Source organism: Calonectris borealis, chromosome 1, assembly GCF_964195595.1.
Source record: "Calonectris borealis chromosome 1, bCalBor7.hap1.2, whole genome shotgun sequence".
Lineage (NCBI taxonomy): Eukaryota > Metazoa > Chordata > Aves > Procellariiformes > Procellariidae > Calonectris > Calonectris borealis.
Window position 1 is genome coordinate 139,592,252 of NC_134312.1, and position 16,588 is coordinate 139,608,839.

A 16,588-nucleotide genomic window follows, 5' to 3' on the forward strand; every position below is an offset into this window, starting at 1 on the left:
TCACGAAGATTCTTTATCTTTCAAGAAAGGCAGGTTGGTTCCCCACTCTTGGTTGATCTTCTAGCAAAAGTAAATTTTGATGGGACCATAAAAGAAAACAGACCTGTTTTATCTTAATTTTTCAGTTATTTCATGAGGTAAGACTTGGGCAATTGGGCCTAGATCCTACTGAGGCAGGGAAAACCACCTAGTTAACTGCACACAATAATGACTTTTTTGTAGATTTTAAAATACAGCGTTGTTCTTTTTCTGTAGCAAAATCATGGGCTATACTACATTTTCAGTGCTGCATAAGCCCTGAGGGAAAGGGGGGGATGAGGTTGAGACAGAGGTAACATAATCCATGGAGAATATGAGCTCTTCTTTTCATATCTGGAGATCCGTGAGATTCTACATATAAAACTGGCACAAGTTCCTACCTAGCTTTCCTGTCTTTATAAATAGCAAGAGGTTCTTCATTTCTGTCTTTAGCCTGTGGTCACTCTGTCTGTCTGTGCACGACCAGCAAAAGCCTTCGCCTTTTAACTGTCTACCTGCTTCAGCTTTCATAGTGAATTGTAAAGTGGCTGGGCAGAGGATGGTCTGGGATGAATGATTCAGGAGAAGACCAGCTTTTGGGGCAAGAGGTAGAGTTGTCATGTACTTTCTTTCCTGATGTTTGGTTTCAAAGGGAGAGTTTAAGTCTTAAAAGAAAATCCCTAAAACATTTCATTAAAAGAGGTAGCTATATAGAAAACAGAAAACTTGGAAGTATCCTGACTGAATGAAAAGCTGCAGTATTTGATTACACATTAATATACCCTCAAGGATGTACTGTGATCCTTACAGATGACTTCACATGGAAAGCTTTGCAGGACTATTTCCCCCCCCCCCCCTCTTTTCTATTCCCCTCATCCAGTGCCCTTGTTTTCCTTCTTCCTTTTGCACAGAGTCCTCCAACCTGCCGTCTTACCACTACTGCCCAACCTAACCCTGTTTGTATTGAGGTGAGTGGTAAAAAATGACATCCAGTTAGAGCTGCCGCAACTCCAGGGCCCTCAGTGAAGATTTTTCAGGATTGTCAAGTTTTGCAGTTTACAGTGACAGTAACTACAGAGCAGCTCACAGGTACATGCTCTCTATACAAAACCGAGCATTTTAGTACTCTTATCTAGATATGTGTTACTATGAGATTTAGGATGCCTCTGAGCAATCGTGGGGAGTCAGTTCCTGGGATTGCTGGGCACCTGCAATCTGTGCTGATTTAATATAGAATTACGACTTCTGGTTGTGACCCTATGGCTATACTTCATTAACTAGCGTTAAGTTCCTTGCATATATTTACATAAAAAGGCAAGCTATCCATTTCATCTGTCAGCATACAGAGTGCTATGCAAAGAGCTCCTTTTCAGACAGTTGTTCTCTGGGGACTTTATACCAACATTCTTCCATAATCTTACTCTCTGATTCCTCTGAGAGCTTGCTCAAGAGTCCCATTAAGATGAATGGCAGAAAAGTAGATGAAGCATTACATATCCCAAATTTCCACTTTACGTTTTGTGCTGTGCTATAGCATCACCTTTATCACAATTATATTCCATTTCATCGTCTTAACACCTGCATACTACAATAGGTCACTTTAAGATGACTAGAAGCATATCACGATCAGTCTTTCACTTTTTGTGGTGTAGTCCATGACTGGAAGGATCAGTATGTTTTTATAATGTTATAATCAGTGGATAATTAATCAAAATACCCAGCTTGCAAGCTAAAGTTAGGGAAGAAAAAAGCTACATATTCAGTGAAAATCCTAGAATCCTTTTAGGAGTAATATCTGCCAGCCAAATTTCATATTTAAGGAAAATTTTGCTTGCCCAATTAACATTCTAAATTTATACTCTAAAGTGATGCAGTGATGCCTGTTTGAGCTGCAGAGGTGAACCTACCGCATTCATGAACACTGAAAGCAGAATGCGTTCCCAGGCCGCAGTCTGGACAGCCGAATCGCCTTCCCTTCTGCTCTGGAAGTAGAAGTGGCCAGTAATCTGGCCCAGGGAAAATGTATCCCGCTCGATTCTTCCAGCGCAAGGCTAAGGATTGTTTTAACAGTTTATTACATTCTATGATAGTTTAATCAGAAGTATTTATTTATTAACTCAGCTGCTAGTTTGTCCCACTTACTTCTCAACACCAAAATGTCAACCTTTATTACTCAGCCTTGGAGGGAAAATGAGATAGTAGTTGTTTTTTAGACTGTGGTTTTATGACTGGCTTAAGCCGCTGTAAGTGCAGGATATCAATTAAAGAGGTGTTTACAGACTCCTCTCTCCTTCCCTTTTGCGCATGTCCCTGACTCAGACAGCTAGTTTTTATGAGGCTACTGAGCAAGCTGAATGGGGAAGTTTACTTGGCTAAAAATTGATCACTTTTTTATCTAGGGTGCCTGTTTGAGCACATTTACATCCAAAGGAGTGCTAGTCCCAGTACAGGACTGCTCCTCTTCTGGTGGCATTATAGATTTAGATTCGCTTATGCCCATCATGTAACCATAACCTAAAAAATGTAACAATTAGAGAGATTTATCAAGACATTTAGCATATAAGTGCAGTCTTTCTTGCCTATGTGTAGCATGCATTAAAAAATAATAGGAGAGAAGGCATTTATTAATAACCTTTGAAAGAAATTTCTTTGAAACAAGATAGCTATTTTAGGTTACTTTGTTTGAATTCTAAGGTATTTAGACACTGTATTATTTAAACCACAATGTTTCTTTTTTTTTTTTCCAAATAATACGTGAAACTATCTAACTTTTAAAGTATTATCCAGCAGTGTTTATTCTACGAATTGTCATGTAAACTGATAGAGTTTTACTCATTTTGGGGTTTCAGTAGACTATGTTAAGAGTCATGAAGATATTATTGTGGAAAGGAATCACATTATCTCTTTTTACAAAAGGGTCAATGGATACAATAGGGTTTCTAAACATGGGACAGAAAAACAGTCTTTGTGTAGAGGGAATGTATTTAAAGCTAAGTTTAGAACACTTCACAGAGTTTCCTCTTACATTCTGGGTTTTTGTTCCTGTTGTACTTGGATTAACAGAATTTTAATTCCTATTTTTATAGAATGAAGCAATATTTCTTTCACATATGATGCTGGCACTTTTTAGAAACACCATATTTGTTTGTTATTGCTGATGACCTTCACTGTTTTTCTTGTGAATTTGTTTACTCTGAAACTAATAAAAATGGAAATTTATTTTCTTCAGATCCTTTTTCCCCCCCTGCCTCTCACCTACACAAATTTGTATCATCAGTCTACTTTGGGTCAATAGATTTTTCCATTAAAGCAACAAGTGTAACTCTGAGTACACTGAAAACTTTCTAGACTTGCTATTATTAGACTGATTGGTTAATCAATGAGGCAGACAGCAGATATATTTAAAAATATTTAGGCCAAGCAACAGAATGTAGATTGCTTGCTTCAGAGTGGGGGATGAATATTTTTTTCAAGACAAACTCCTTTTAATTTTTCTGTTCTTTTTCCTCCCCCCTTGCCATAACTGCATGAAGAGGCATGCACAGATGCCTGCTGCCAGAGTGTGATACTTAACCTGACCGTCAAACAAGCCTCACAAAGGAAGGCTTTTCAGGTCCCCCAGTGAAACAACCACTGCATTTTATTATGGCGTGAAATTAGAAGTGAAAAGCCCTATGGCTCTTGCTGTTTAGTAATGCGGAATATGTCGTTTCTGATGGTGATGGTAGTGCTGGGAGGGAAATAGAAAGCCAGGGAAGAGAAACAAAGTAATGATTTAAAAAAAGGGCCCCCCTTTTTTTCGTCGTCTCTGATTGTTAGGTGGTCTATAAAACCATAGTACTGTGGTGGATACAAGCAAAAAGAACATTTAGCTGCGGCTCTTTCATTCAGAAATGTATGTGTGAATTTGCAGGGTGATGTATAAGGAGTCATCTGTTATCAGGAGAGTTCACTAGTTTAATTCATTTATGAAACAGCAACAAAAAACTCGACTTGCTTGGAGAGAGCAGCGCTGCTCTGACAGACACTTTAAGTTGCATAGCAAGATGGTGTTTATAACAAGACTGTGTGTGGTTATCTGAAGCTGCCTTGTAACAGATTGGGAGGGGAAAGTGCCAGCTTGAAGAGGCTTTCCCTTGTCTGTTTGAGATTAAAAGAATCATGTTTTCTCAATGAAAAATTCTGTGCATATATAAAATGTCAAAATATTTATGCTCACTTTTATTTTAAAAGTATTATGTAATCACTGAAGCAAATAGTCAACTATTAGGAAATGAAAAGACAGTTTATGAGGAGACATTTTAGAACATAAGATGGGGTTCTTTTCATAGAATCATAGAATCATAGAATCATTTAGGTTGAAAAAGACCCTTAAGATCATCGAGTCCAACCGAGTAAAGTCATCCATCAGCTGATCACTATCGCTACTGCTGGGAACAAATTGTGAAAGCCTATCCGCAGCTGGAAGGGAAAAGGTATTACATTTTGCATACCCATATTGTTAGCAGTAAGTATTACTGTTATTTTCACTAGATTACCTTCTTCGGACCCTATCCACATGGAAAGGGTGGCAGGGAACAGTGATCTAGAAACAGTAGGGACGTACAAGTGGAAAGTTTCTGCCATGTTGCTTACTCTCTAGGTTATAGATACAATCTTGGAGAAGCTTTAAAAGCAGAAAGAAATAGCTGGCATGACTGATCCATGATAGATTGGTGGAACAGATGCAAACATGACAGATCAGTTTATTGGTAAACTGCATTGCGGGACTGCAGCCTGAAGGGAGAAAGCTCAGACAGAGAAGCAAAACTACTACCATTTTTTAATTCAGGTAGTTCATTTCATTATTCATTAATACGGTAGCTACACTACCAAAGAATTCCATACGTAACCAATAGCACAGAAAGAAGCAGGAAAGCACCAAGCAATTAAAGCTATTATCACTATCAGAAAGAAGTCTATTAGAGAAGATCTTCTTAACCATTTTAGACTGTATCAATCTTTATTTGATTTAAAATAATTTATGCACTTTGCCAGTATATATCTTGTGTGCACACTAGTGCTCCAGGCTTGACTTGCTGCTTCATAGGATTTTGCCAATGCTACGCCTTATATCCTGACAGGTGAAACCTCAGAATGTGGAGATTGAGAATAAGGGCTAGGAAGAGTTTTGAAAAGAGAGAACTAATTGTCACTTGATGCAGCACATAAGAGCAAGGCAATAGAAGAATAGGAAAATGATCTTTGAGGCAACAGTTTGAATAGAAATAATTGGAACAACAATTTTAAGGCCAGAGCAGGTTGGTAGAGGAAACAAAGAGGTGAAAAAAGGAGAGCGTGAGAAAGAATATTATATCTGTAGCAAAGAAGTGGTGGTGGAATAGCTACTGCATGGAGACATAACCAACATATTTGTACGTATTACAATCATTTCGAAAGAACTTCAGGAGGATCAGAAAGTGCTGCTAGGGCATGCCCCTTCAAGGTGAGAGGTTTAGATTTAAGGCTCTCCTCTAGAGAAGAACTCATTGCTTATATAAGATGAAACAGCTTCAACAGGAGAGAAAAATCTCCATCAAATGCTTTATGTTTAGGGGATTCATCTTGAATGTAGGAGGTTTAAGTTCAATTCCATGTTTCAAAGTCAGGCAAAATAAGAACTCAAAGTTGTTTTTTGGTGACTGTGTTAAGCTCTAGGCTATGAGGCAGGAAAAGGGAAGAAAGTACGTGTCCTAGTTTCATCTGCTGGTACAAAATCCTGTAAACAAACTTTGAAAAGAACTGGTCAGGAATGAACTAATGTTTGGGAGCCAATTTTCTGTTGACATCGATGGCCATGATTTTGATTTGGTAACAAAGAATAGAAACATGAAAAGCGTCCTAGGATTGTTCTTCTGTCCTTTCAGACAAACACTTCTGCTGGCAAAGTTTGACATGTCAGACAACTAAGCCATACAGATAGATATCAAGCTGTCAGTGTTGAAAGTTATTTTCACTCTAAAAGGATTAGAGTTGAAACTGCTGCATTTCTGCTACAGTGTAATCATATGACTTCTCTTTTTTTTTAAAATAATAATGTACTTTCCAAATATTTTATGACAAAACAGTTCCTTCATTTTCAATACCTTCAGTGATTCTTACCTTCAGTACATGAACAAGTTTTCTGGTAGCTTTCACTTTCTGTTTAATTCTGGGAATTTACAGCAAAGGCTGTAATGGACTTCCTTTAACCTGAAGTTCTTGGCAAGAGTCTTGGTCTTTCTGGTGCTCTAATGCAGGGTGTTCGAACATATGGAGATCTGAAATGGTGGATTTTCAGAGATCAAGGCAGTCAGAACAGCTTTTTTATAGAAATTTTTGAAACAGAGCCTACATTTTAGGAACAAAGCCTGTAATGCTACTCTGTATATGCAAAGGTCTGGACAGACTTAACTGATATACTGTTACTAGCCCTTTCCCTATCTCTATTCCAGGAAATATTGATACTGATCCTAAATCATAAGGCTTACTTTATTTGCCTAGGGTATTGAAGGCATTCAGTAACTCAAATTGCTAACATTTAAAATTGTAGTATTGGCATCCCTGATGTTGTCTACTGAAATGAACTGGACAATTAAGAAAAGGAAATTATTTTGTCAAGCTCACGTTTTTGTTAGATATCCAACAATTGCACTTCTGAAAATTCCCTTTACTGTAAGTCCTGATTTGATATTAGCAAGTTTGCATAACTGTGGAGAGCAGTAATACCTGTCCATGTGTGTGCTTTTAGTCCCTCCACACCCAAGTAAATAAATACACATCAAATGCAGCTATTTGCTATAGCAGTTTAAACTATGCTGCTCGACTTTGCAGCCAGTAAAGTTTCTCAGAAATGTTCCATTCTGCTCTGAAATAACCATTCGAATGAGCAGACACGCTGGTAACAGTTAGAAGACAGTAGCACCTAAAACTGCTGTAGTTTGCTTCAGTAACTCTATGTCTAAGCCTTGTAAGAGGCTGACTTAACAGAGCTGAAATCAAGTAACTCTCTGCTCAAGTAACAAAATAGAGCTTCAAAGAAACATGTCAGTATGCTGTCTTCCTCTTATTTATTTGGATATTATTTTGAATAATATTTTTTTTTCCCTATGTCCTTCAGAATTTATAATTGGAAGATACTGTAGCTATGATCTGCGTGGTTTGGTGAAGTGAAGGTTTTAGTGGTCTGTTATGAGACACTGACAGTCCCATCTGCAGAAACAATTTACATTTATTGAGACCACACTGCTTGGATGTGAAACCAGAAGTAATATTGTTTAATGCTGGTTTTGAAATGTAATTTTAAAAAGTGTTTCAGTAGTAACACCATTTTGAGGTGAATAACGGTTGTTCATATTTCTCAAGACTTCAGTTCAAGGTGTCAGATAGGGAAGGTCTCACTTTATAGGTTTATATTTAGCATATATCTGGAAGACGTAATTTACCATCTTTTTCTTAAAATATAAAATATAAAAACAGTGAGAAAAATAGGAAGAATCCAATTCCTGGAAAATTATCTAAAACAAGTGATGTGTCGTAAGTTCCATATTTCACCTGCAGGTTGTATACATCATCCTACTAAAATAAGAATTATTAAAAATAAATCTCAGTTGCATATGTAACGATATGTTTTGGATCTCTGTTATACAGCTTTTGCTAGTCTTTTCATAAGGGATATACCAAATTCTGCCAGGAAATATGGCTCTCATTCCTGTTGACTAAGACCACTGCTGGATGGCTTATATTCCCTCTTACTTTCTGATGTTAGAACTCAACACAAAATGCTGTATTCTCATAACTTAACCCTTAGTACTTCAATGCCAGATTGCTCTGGATGAGGTCACGTGTGAATTAACCAGAAAAGTCTGTTAGGGTGTTAGCCTCAGATTAATCCCAACCACTGCAGGTACACCCTTGTGTGATGTGATATAATATAATATAATGGTGGTTATGTGGTTGCCGTTCCCTGTCCCTATCTGTCCCTGCTTGCTCCTGGAGGTTTGTGCTGCACTGTTCTACCTTACAACTGAAGAGGACTCAGAATAGTTAAGGTAGCTGTAACTACGTCTCCAACAGAGAGACCATTCCCTTAGTTTCAGTGCCAGCCCCAGGTATTTTGTTGCTACTTTTTTCTGAGCAGTTGACTTCTGAAAAATACAAAGCGGTCATTTGTCCTAAAACAAGGATGCACTGTCTGAATGTTGATTACAGATGAAGGATTTTTCTTTTTCTTTGTATATATGTACTTTTATTAATTAAAATAAATTAATACTTGCAGATGATAACAAATTCCACATTAGGAACCTGTTCCTTGTCATCTACCCCATCACAGTACATGTCAGGATGTCATCAGTATAGAACAACAAAAATACATGTCAAGAAAGACTAAGAAGTGCTCCTTAAAGGGATTTAAAGACCCAGATCACTCTAACCAAGTAGCACATTCTTTAGTGACCATTTAAAATCTAAGACCTGGCTTTCATTCAAAACCAGCTCTACAATTAGCAATACTTTCAGACAGTATCAGCTGGGTTCCCAGTGTACATGATAATGTCACAGAATAACCCCAACTGTAACTAATTTAATTAAGACTTGATCCTCGAATACAAAATCACTCCTTTTCACCAAATCATGATGCTCACTGACCTACAGTAGAGAAAACAGGCAACACAGACAGGGAACCTTTCTCTGTCATTTAACCCATTTGTTTATTCAGTTACAAGGGAAATATATTACTAGTGTAATTCTCATGAGAATCTCTTTAACATGAACAGAGGAGTAACTCCAGGTAGCCACATGAAACTGCTATTTTACATAAAAGAATACATTTCACAGTTGTTCCTATTAGACTTTCAAAGTTTTAAAGATACTTAAACATCTCCCAATCTACATTAAATGTAACTTAATTTTAGGAGCTAAAATGTCACACTGAGTTTCTAGAAAGTTGATGACTAGTGCTCCAATGGTTCAGTCTGCTAATGGGGGAAGAGAGGCAAAAGAGGCAGAGAAGCAAGAGACTGACTCTGCTTAAAATGGATCTCACAAAATGCTCAGAGGCTTCTTGAGCGGCACGTATCATCCTCCAAGCTAATATGACAGCTACTGATTCTGCAGTTAAACACTCCTCTCTGGGCTGGTGGATTTTTTGGCCTGAGGGACTGACTGATTCGTTAGTGCATCTCTACCTCTAATGGTTTGTTTTAAACAAGATAGATGTGTACAGTGCGTGCCTGACCTGATAGGGTGTACGAGCACCTGAAATTGCTCATACCTGAAGTGCTGCAGTGCCTCATCTTAGGCACTTGATCATTGAGAAGGGTGATCAGTGCAACACAAGCTTGAGTGCAATACCCTGATACCATGAACCACTCACATGGAGAATTACCCACGTGAAGCCTCCGAATCAGTCAAACTATCGAGCGTGGGTTTTGGAGAGCATCAAGAATGATCCAGCGTGGAAATGAGAAAAGGTTTTTTTGCATCACGATTCTGGATTCACTAACCTGCCTCTGTAGGATTCCTCGCTCTAAGTGCCTGAAATTTTCACTGCATATAGTTCTGTTTACCTGAGCTTTTCATTTTGTAACATACATTATGAAACAGTCACACCTGTGTGTTCTGGGTGGGTAGACAGCCCATACCTTAATGCTGGTCAAAGATTTAAACTGGAGATTAAAAATGTAGAACAGGGATGTTTAAAAGAGTGTGTCTAACTTCAATTTCATAACCAAACACTTCTTTAATTTTAATGTGCAGAATTCAGGTAAGCTGCCTTCAATCTATAGAAGGAAAATACCCATCTTAAAGTTTATGAGGACATGCATTACCACAAGAAGTTGAGAGACAAATGTATAAATAGACTTTTATAAAATGATTTGACAAAAATTATGAACATTCCTGAAGTGGGCAGCCAAAGTCCTTCAGATGGATTCATTGGTCTCATCCCAGAATGCTTTTCTTATTTTTCATTGCAGATTGTTAGAGAGTTGTGATTCTTACCTACTTTTATGCATAATTAATATTTTCCATTCTGTTAAATTATTTCCTTATAGGTATAGCTTTTAGAATTACATCATGTCCTCCTAAGTGCAGAAGTACCAAATCAGACTCATGCATCAAATTGGAGAATGTAATTTGGTCTTTGATTCAAACAGTAACGTAAATATTGATATTTCTCTTTGACATTAATAAATGAGATGTATCTTCTAGGAAGAGAATGTTTGAGGATTGTTTTTTGTGTGTATGGATCTTTTGGGAAGATATAATTCAGAACTAGTGGGAGATTTTTTTTTATAATTGATGTGCCAAAATGTTTTAAATTATAAATCTTCCTGATGTGTCTCCTCAGTTTTATCATGAGAAATATTTTCAGTAAACACATCCTGCATCTCATGACTTGTATAGTAAAGAAGAAAAGTAGTTTTCAAGCTGTTCAAAAGGTAGTATGTTCTATGATGTGATATTGCTAATACCTAATATTGTTCTACCAATCTAGCATTATATTAATTGATTTGGACTGGGTAAATATTCAACTGTGCATTTACTGTTCTGAAACCAAAAAATTGTGTTCTTCAGACAACTCACAGTCCAATTTTTGAGACACAGAAAGTAACAATTTCTCTTCCTATTGATAAACAGCAGCCATAGATTACAAAAAAAAATCTCAAAATCAGTTATTTCTCTCTCGCTGCCTGCTTATGTTTTGCATTGTGTTTACTGCCTCTGGGCTAAGATTTACAGATTGAAAATCACTTTTCTCACGGTTCCTTTGGGCGCAGTTGTGTATTTAAGTGTAGCCATCACAAAATGATTCTCTCTAAAGTGATGAACACTATGTTCTCCTTTGACTTTGGTTAAATCCCTGACCCCAAGAATGTTCTCTGCTCAGTGCCTGATAGCGAGTACATGCATTTTTCAGGTACATGCATTTTTCTTCATGACATGGCAGGTTCTTAGGAGACTGCACACTGAAAGGTGTGTTTTTCCCTTTTTTTAAACCATCTAATTTCCATTTAATGAAATATCTTAGGACAGCAAAACACTTAAATATATATTGTAAACATAAATCATTAATTTCTGACCTTGCTGCTTTGAGCAACCGGAATGGTGAATGATAATCAAAAGAATAATTATATTCCAGCTATAACTCTTTAATTCCATTCTTTTTACAACAGTTTGCATATGACTTGGTTCCACTGTGGTGAAGGAAGAAGCCTTATTAGACAAAAAGACTGTGGATAGACTCTTCTACTCTGAAAGAAATAATTATTTGCTGTTTAAATAGTTATAAATCTAGAATCATAGAATCATAGAATCATACAGGTTGGAAAAGACCTCTAAGATCATCGTGTCCAACCGTCAACCCAACACACCATGTCCACTAAACCATGTGGCCCCCTAAGGGCCTCATCTACACGTCTTTTAAATACCTCCAGGGATGGTGACTCCACCACTTCCCTGGGCAGCCTGGTCCAAGGCCTGACCACTCTTTCAGTAAAGAAATTTCTCCTAATGTCCAATCTAAACCTCCCTTGGCGCAACTTGAGGCCATTTCCTCTCGTCCTATGGCTAGTTACTTGGCAGAAGAGACCAACACCCACCTCGCTACAACCTCCTTTCAGGTAGTTGTAGAGCGCGATGAGGTCTCCCCTCAGCCTCCTCTTCTCCAGGCTAAACAACCCCAGTTCCCTCAGCCGCTCCTCATAAGACTTGTGCTCCAGGCCCTTCACCAGCTTCGTTGCCCTTCTCTGGACACGCTCCAGCACCTCCATGTCCTTCTTGTACTGAGGGGCCCAAAACCGAACACAGTATTCGAGGTGCGGCCTCACCAGTGCCGAGTACAGGGGCACCATCACCTCCCTGCTCCTGCTGGCCACACTATTTCTGATACAGGCCAGGATGCTGTTGGCCTTCTTGGCCACCTGGGCACACTGCCGGCTCATGTTCAGCCGGCTGTCAACCAGCACCCCCAGGTCCTTTTCCTCTGGGCAGCTTTCCAGCCACTCTTCCCCAAGCCTGTAGCGTTGCCTGGGGTTATTGTGGCCGAAGTGCAGGACCCGGCACTTGGCCTTGTTGAACCTCATACAGTTGGCCTCGGCCCATGGATCCAGCCTGTCCAGGTCCCTCTGCAGAGCCTTCCTACCCTGGAGCAGATCAACACTCCCGCCCAACTTGGTGTTGTCTGCAAACTTATTGAGGGAGCACTCGATCCCCTCGTCCAGATCGTTGATAAAGATATTGAACAAGACCGGCCCCAGTACTGAGCCCTGGGGAACACCGCTCGTGACCGGCCGCCAACTGGATTTAACTGGACCACAACTCTCTGGGCTCGGCCGTCCAGCCAGTTTTTTACCCAGCGAAGAGTGTACCTCTCTAGGCCGTGAGCCGCCAGCTTCTCTAGGAGAATATGTCATATTCAGCTATTTAATTTAAATATAATATTTGAATAAATATACAGTATTTTAATAAACATTTATTTCAATACTTAAATGATGTTTTGCAATTCATTAGACTTTCAAAACTGCTGTGTTGGTGTAACTCTCTCCCATTCAGGTCAAAGGCAACATTTCCTAAGCAAAAGTGTTGGTGGACTATTTGAAAACTCCTTTACTAACTAATGTAAATGGCATGCATCATCTGCTAATCTCAAATTGCTTTATTTATAGTTTAAAAATTAGAACAAAAAAGACTTCTCTAACTGGGCCCTTAACTGCAAATTTAAAAAAAATTAAATAAAAAAACATAAACCAAAATATTTTAAAGCAATAATAATCCTTCTTTCTTGAATGAAACAGTACTTTGCCCTTGTTCCTAATTTTATACAGTCTGAATATTAACAGATCTATAGTAGTATCTGATATATGTATTTATACCTATGTGTGTGCGCATATGTACCCCCCCACACAAATTTTGAAGGATGACAAATGCTGGGGTGCTTTCTATTAGCACTCCTTTTGGCTTTTGATGCAATTGTTTAGCACTGAATAACTACTCTGCAGCAGCCTGGATGAAGAAAGCAAGCCTACAACTTCTAGATTTAACCACAGGAGATGATAAAACAGGTGCTTTAGGAGGATTCAATTTAGCAAGGCCGGTGTGATTAACACCCATCATCTTCTGAAGAGTGCCACCGGCCCGTAATGACTGGTTCAACGCTGTGTTTCGTATCTCCTCCCACTCCAGCAGTAGAGCAGCCTTTATGGTGGTGCCGGGGCAGCAGTCAGCGGTGACTTAGCAGGCAGCAGTCAGTGACATCTGCTGAATGGACTGCTGGGACGCTTCTGGCGTCACTGCTATTGTGGTTTAACCTGGCAGGCAGCCAAATACCACGCAGCCGCTCGCTCACTCCCCCCCACCCCAGTGGGACGGGGAGAGAATCGGAAGGGTAAGAATGAGAAAAACTTGTGGGTTGAGATAAAGACAGTTTAATAGAACAGAAAAGGGAAAATAATAATGATAATGATAGAATATACAAAATGAGTGATGCACAATGCAATTGCTCACCACCCGTGCTGACCGATAACCAAGTAGCGATCGGTACTTCCTGGATCACGCCTACCATTCATACACTGAGCATGATGTCACATGGTACGGAATACCCCGTTGGCCAGCTGGGCTGGCTGTCCTGGCTGTGCTCCCTCCCGGCCTCTGCTTGGTAGCATGGAAGCTGTCCTTGACAGGGTACTTAGCAACAACTGAAAACATCAGTGTGTTATCAACATTCTTCTCATACTAAATCCAAAACACAGCACTAGGAAGAAATTGAACTCTATCCCAGCTGAAACCAGGACAACTGCCCTCCTGCCTGCTGGTGGTCTGCCATCTACATACCTAAACCTAGCTTCTGAAGGCGGGTGGTAATGTCTGCAAGGTATTTTTTATTACGTAAAGTAGAGCCAAAACCAGCTGCCAACTGCTGCTTGGCCTAGATTCCTCCTTATCCTGGATAGAGGATTTCAGTATCCTTTTAACAGGCACACACATTTACACTAATCCAGAAAACCTGGATGTGTTTACCTGCTGGGTGGGAATAGTTTTCTCATGGGTGTTTTAGGTATTTCCTTGAAACTCTTCTTATTGGTTGGAAATGCTGTACGCTATATGCTTTCCTTTCAGACATCAAGGCTAAGCTGAACACTAGTGAAATAACTCCTGTTGGTCTGGGGGAGATTTGCGTCAGGCCTTTGCTGAGTTGCATTGAAATTATTAGAAATGTATTATCCAAATTTTAAGATGTATGCTTTTTTGTATTCTCTGAAGACTTGGATTTAAAAACAGATGTTATTGCCACTAGTTCTGACTCACATTTTCTTGATTTTAATTTTTATTATGCACGGAACAATACCTGTCAGAAAACCTTCAGCTGCTGTCAATGTAAGGCCTGATTCTGCTTTTTCTTGCGAGAATTTTCAACTTGGTGCTTGCCTTGGCTAGGTGGACTAAAAATGGGGGAGATCCATAGTGGAGGGAGAAAAGTTTTACTACAGAGCACTGCAAAATGTGTGTTCTGCAGTAGACTCATCTTGATGCACATTCATAGCAAAGCATGCCAAAGATGAGAAAAAACCCACAAACCTTTGCAGATAAAAGTTACAGCTCAGAGTGACACATGTAAATTGGGTGAGAAAGTTTAACAGAACCAGGCAGGCTAAAGTTTATGAGGATGGAGAGTTTATTGGAAAGCTGAGATGTCTGGAAAAAGACAAATTTATGTACACAATAGCCCTTCTTCAGAGCTAGCATGTATATAACAGGTTGGATCTGGAACACGTTTACTTCTCCATATAAAAAACATCGGGAGAGACTTCATGGGGGAAAAAAGGTATCTTTCTACCTGAGATTATTGCCATTCAGAGGATAAAGCTCACGAGACAGTGGGGGGGATCTCAAGATCTCAGCTGATTTACAGTTTAAGTCAAGGACTCAAAGGTGAGATCTGGATCCAAGTTTCCAGCTTTTCCAGCTTCCCACTCTAGGGGAACCTCATAACAGAGTAGCTAAGAGGATAAATGCGCAAACCTCAGTGTTTGTGAGGTGTTCTCATCCTTGTTATTGCAAGCTTAATAACTACCTTTTTAGAAGGACAGTCCCAAACTCTTCTAGTGCAAGATTATTGGCAACATTTCTGTCTGCTAGCAGTTTTTCTCCAACCTATGGAATAGTATAGCTCCACTAAAGCTAGGCAATCGGCTTCTGCAGTAGCCCATATGGTGCTAGGCTAAGCCCAATGCTCTGAGGCCTCAGAAGTAGGAAGATATTTTTGTTTATGTATACATAAGAGCATATACTCTAATCAGAGCCTACAAAGCTTATGATGGAGGTCTTATGTCTTGCTACATCATCTGTTTTCCTTGGAGTATTCTGAGAGCAGTGGGATTACAGGATACTGCTCAGTCCTGGTTCATTTCATCCACCTTTCCTTTGAACTGTCTGAGTTGAGATGCCCATCATCTCTGCCTGCCCTGATGGCAGGAGATGCTGGGGCTGAACTGAAAGTAGCCTGGGCTGTCTTGAGTGATTATTGAGACAGAGTGGCAGCCAGACAAGGCATCAAGTGCTGGAGCCTGCTTACATTGCAGGTAAAGACATCCTAGTGCAAACGCCTTGAGCAAACCCTCTGAAGCATACAGCATCTTGGTATTTCCTTCCAGGAGTACCAACTGTTTTGCTCTAGAGCCTGCAAGGAAGGTGGTCCAGTCAGCATGAACTTGGCCTAGTTGTCATCTCAAGATTGTGGATGTGCTGGTTTAGATATGCTCAGTGTGGCTGTGTAGCAGTGAAGCAAGAATTCAGAGAAGGCAAGGATATGGAAATCCTGACAGCCTTGGGGATCACTGACAAAGTCCCAGTGTGGTCAAAACGTTGTCCATTTTGTCTTTACACCATTTATACCTCTGTAATTTGGGGCTAAATCCATCAGACAGTTAGGAGAGTTGTAAAATTGGCATGACAGTGGAATTGGGCTCAAATGCGCAGTAACTATGCCACAAGAGGAACACCACTCTGGAATTAATTAAACTTAGTGACTTCAGTGACATTTTATAATGTATCCTTCTAATTACTCTGTATACAGCACATTGTGAATTTTGAAGAGCTAGAAATTGAGTCTAAAATACCAAAATATATATAGAGAAAATGTTTGAGCGGTATTTTTCATTCCTGAAATATGTAACCTCTGTGACTAATAGTTTTATTATATTTTTCAGGCTTTGTTGCTAGTAAGAAAAATGCTTAAAACACTAATTTTTTTAGTACATTAATGATACTGGTGGAGAGCTGAGATACAGCCTATATGTATTCATGCTTGGTTTTGAATAGCATAAATTTATATGGATCCAATCTAATACTATGTATAAGAGAAACAAATTATATAAATACTAAATTACATGTCAAAGGCCTTTATTTTTGGTGCAGTAAGTATCTTTCCACTATTACCAGAAGGAATAGGTGTTATTAACTCCCAACAATGCCAGTATTTTCCAACATCATATGTCTAATAAAGGAAGAGAAAAGGTTTCTGAATGTGAGTCTAAATTTATGTTTCAGCTGCATG

At 39.2% G+C, this 16,588-nt stretch overlaps 1 protein-coding gene across 2 annotated transcripts in view; it reads left to right on the top strand.

The window, feature by feature from the left end:
- Positions 1-16,588, top strand: part of ANOS1 (anosmin 1) — a 137,904-nt gene that overhangs the window by 63,540 nt on the left and 57,776 nt on the right. The window lies entirely within an intron of this gene.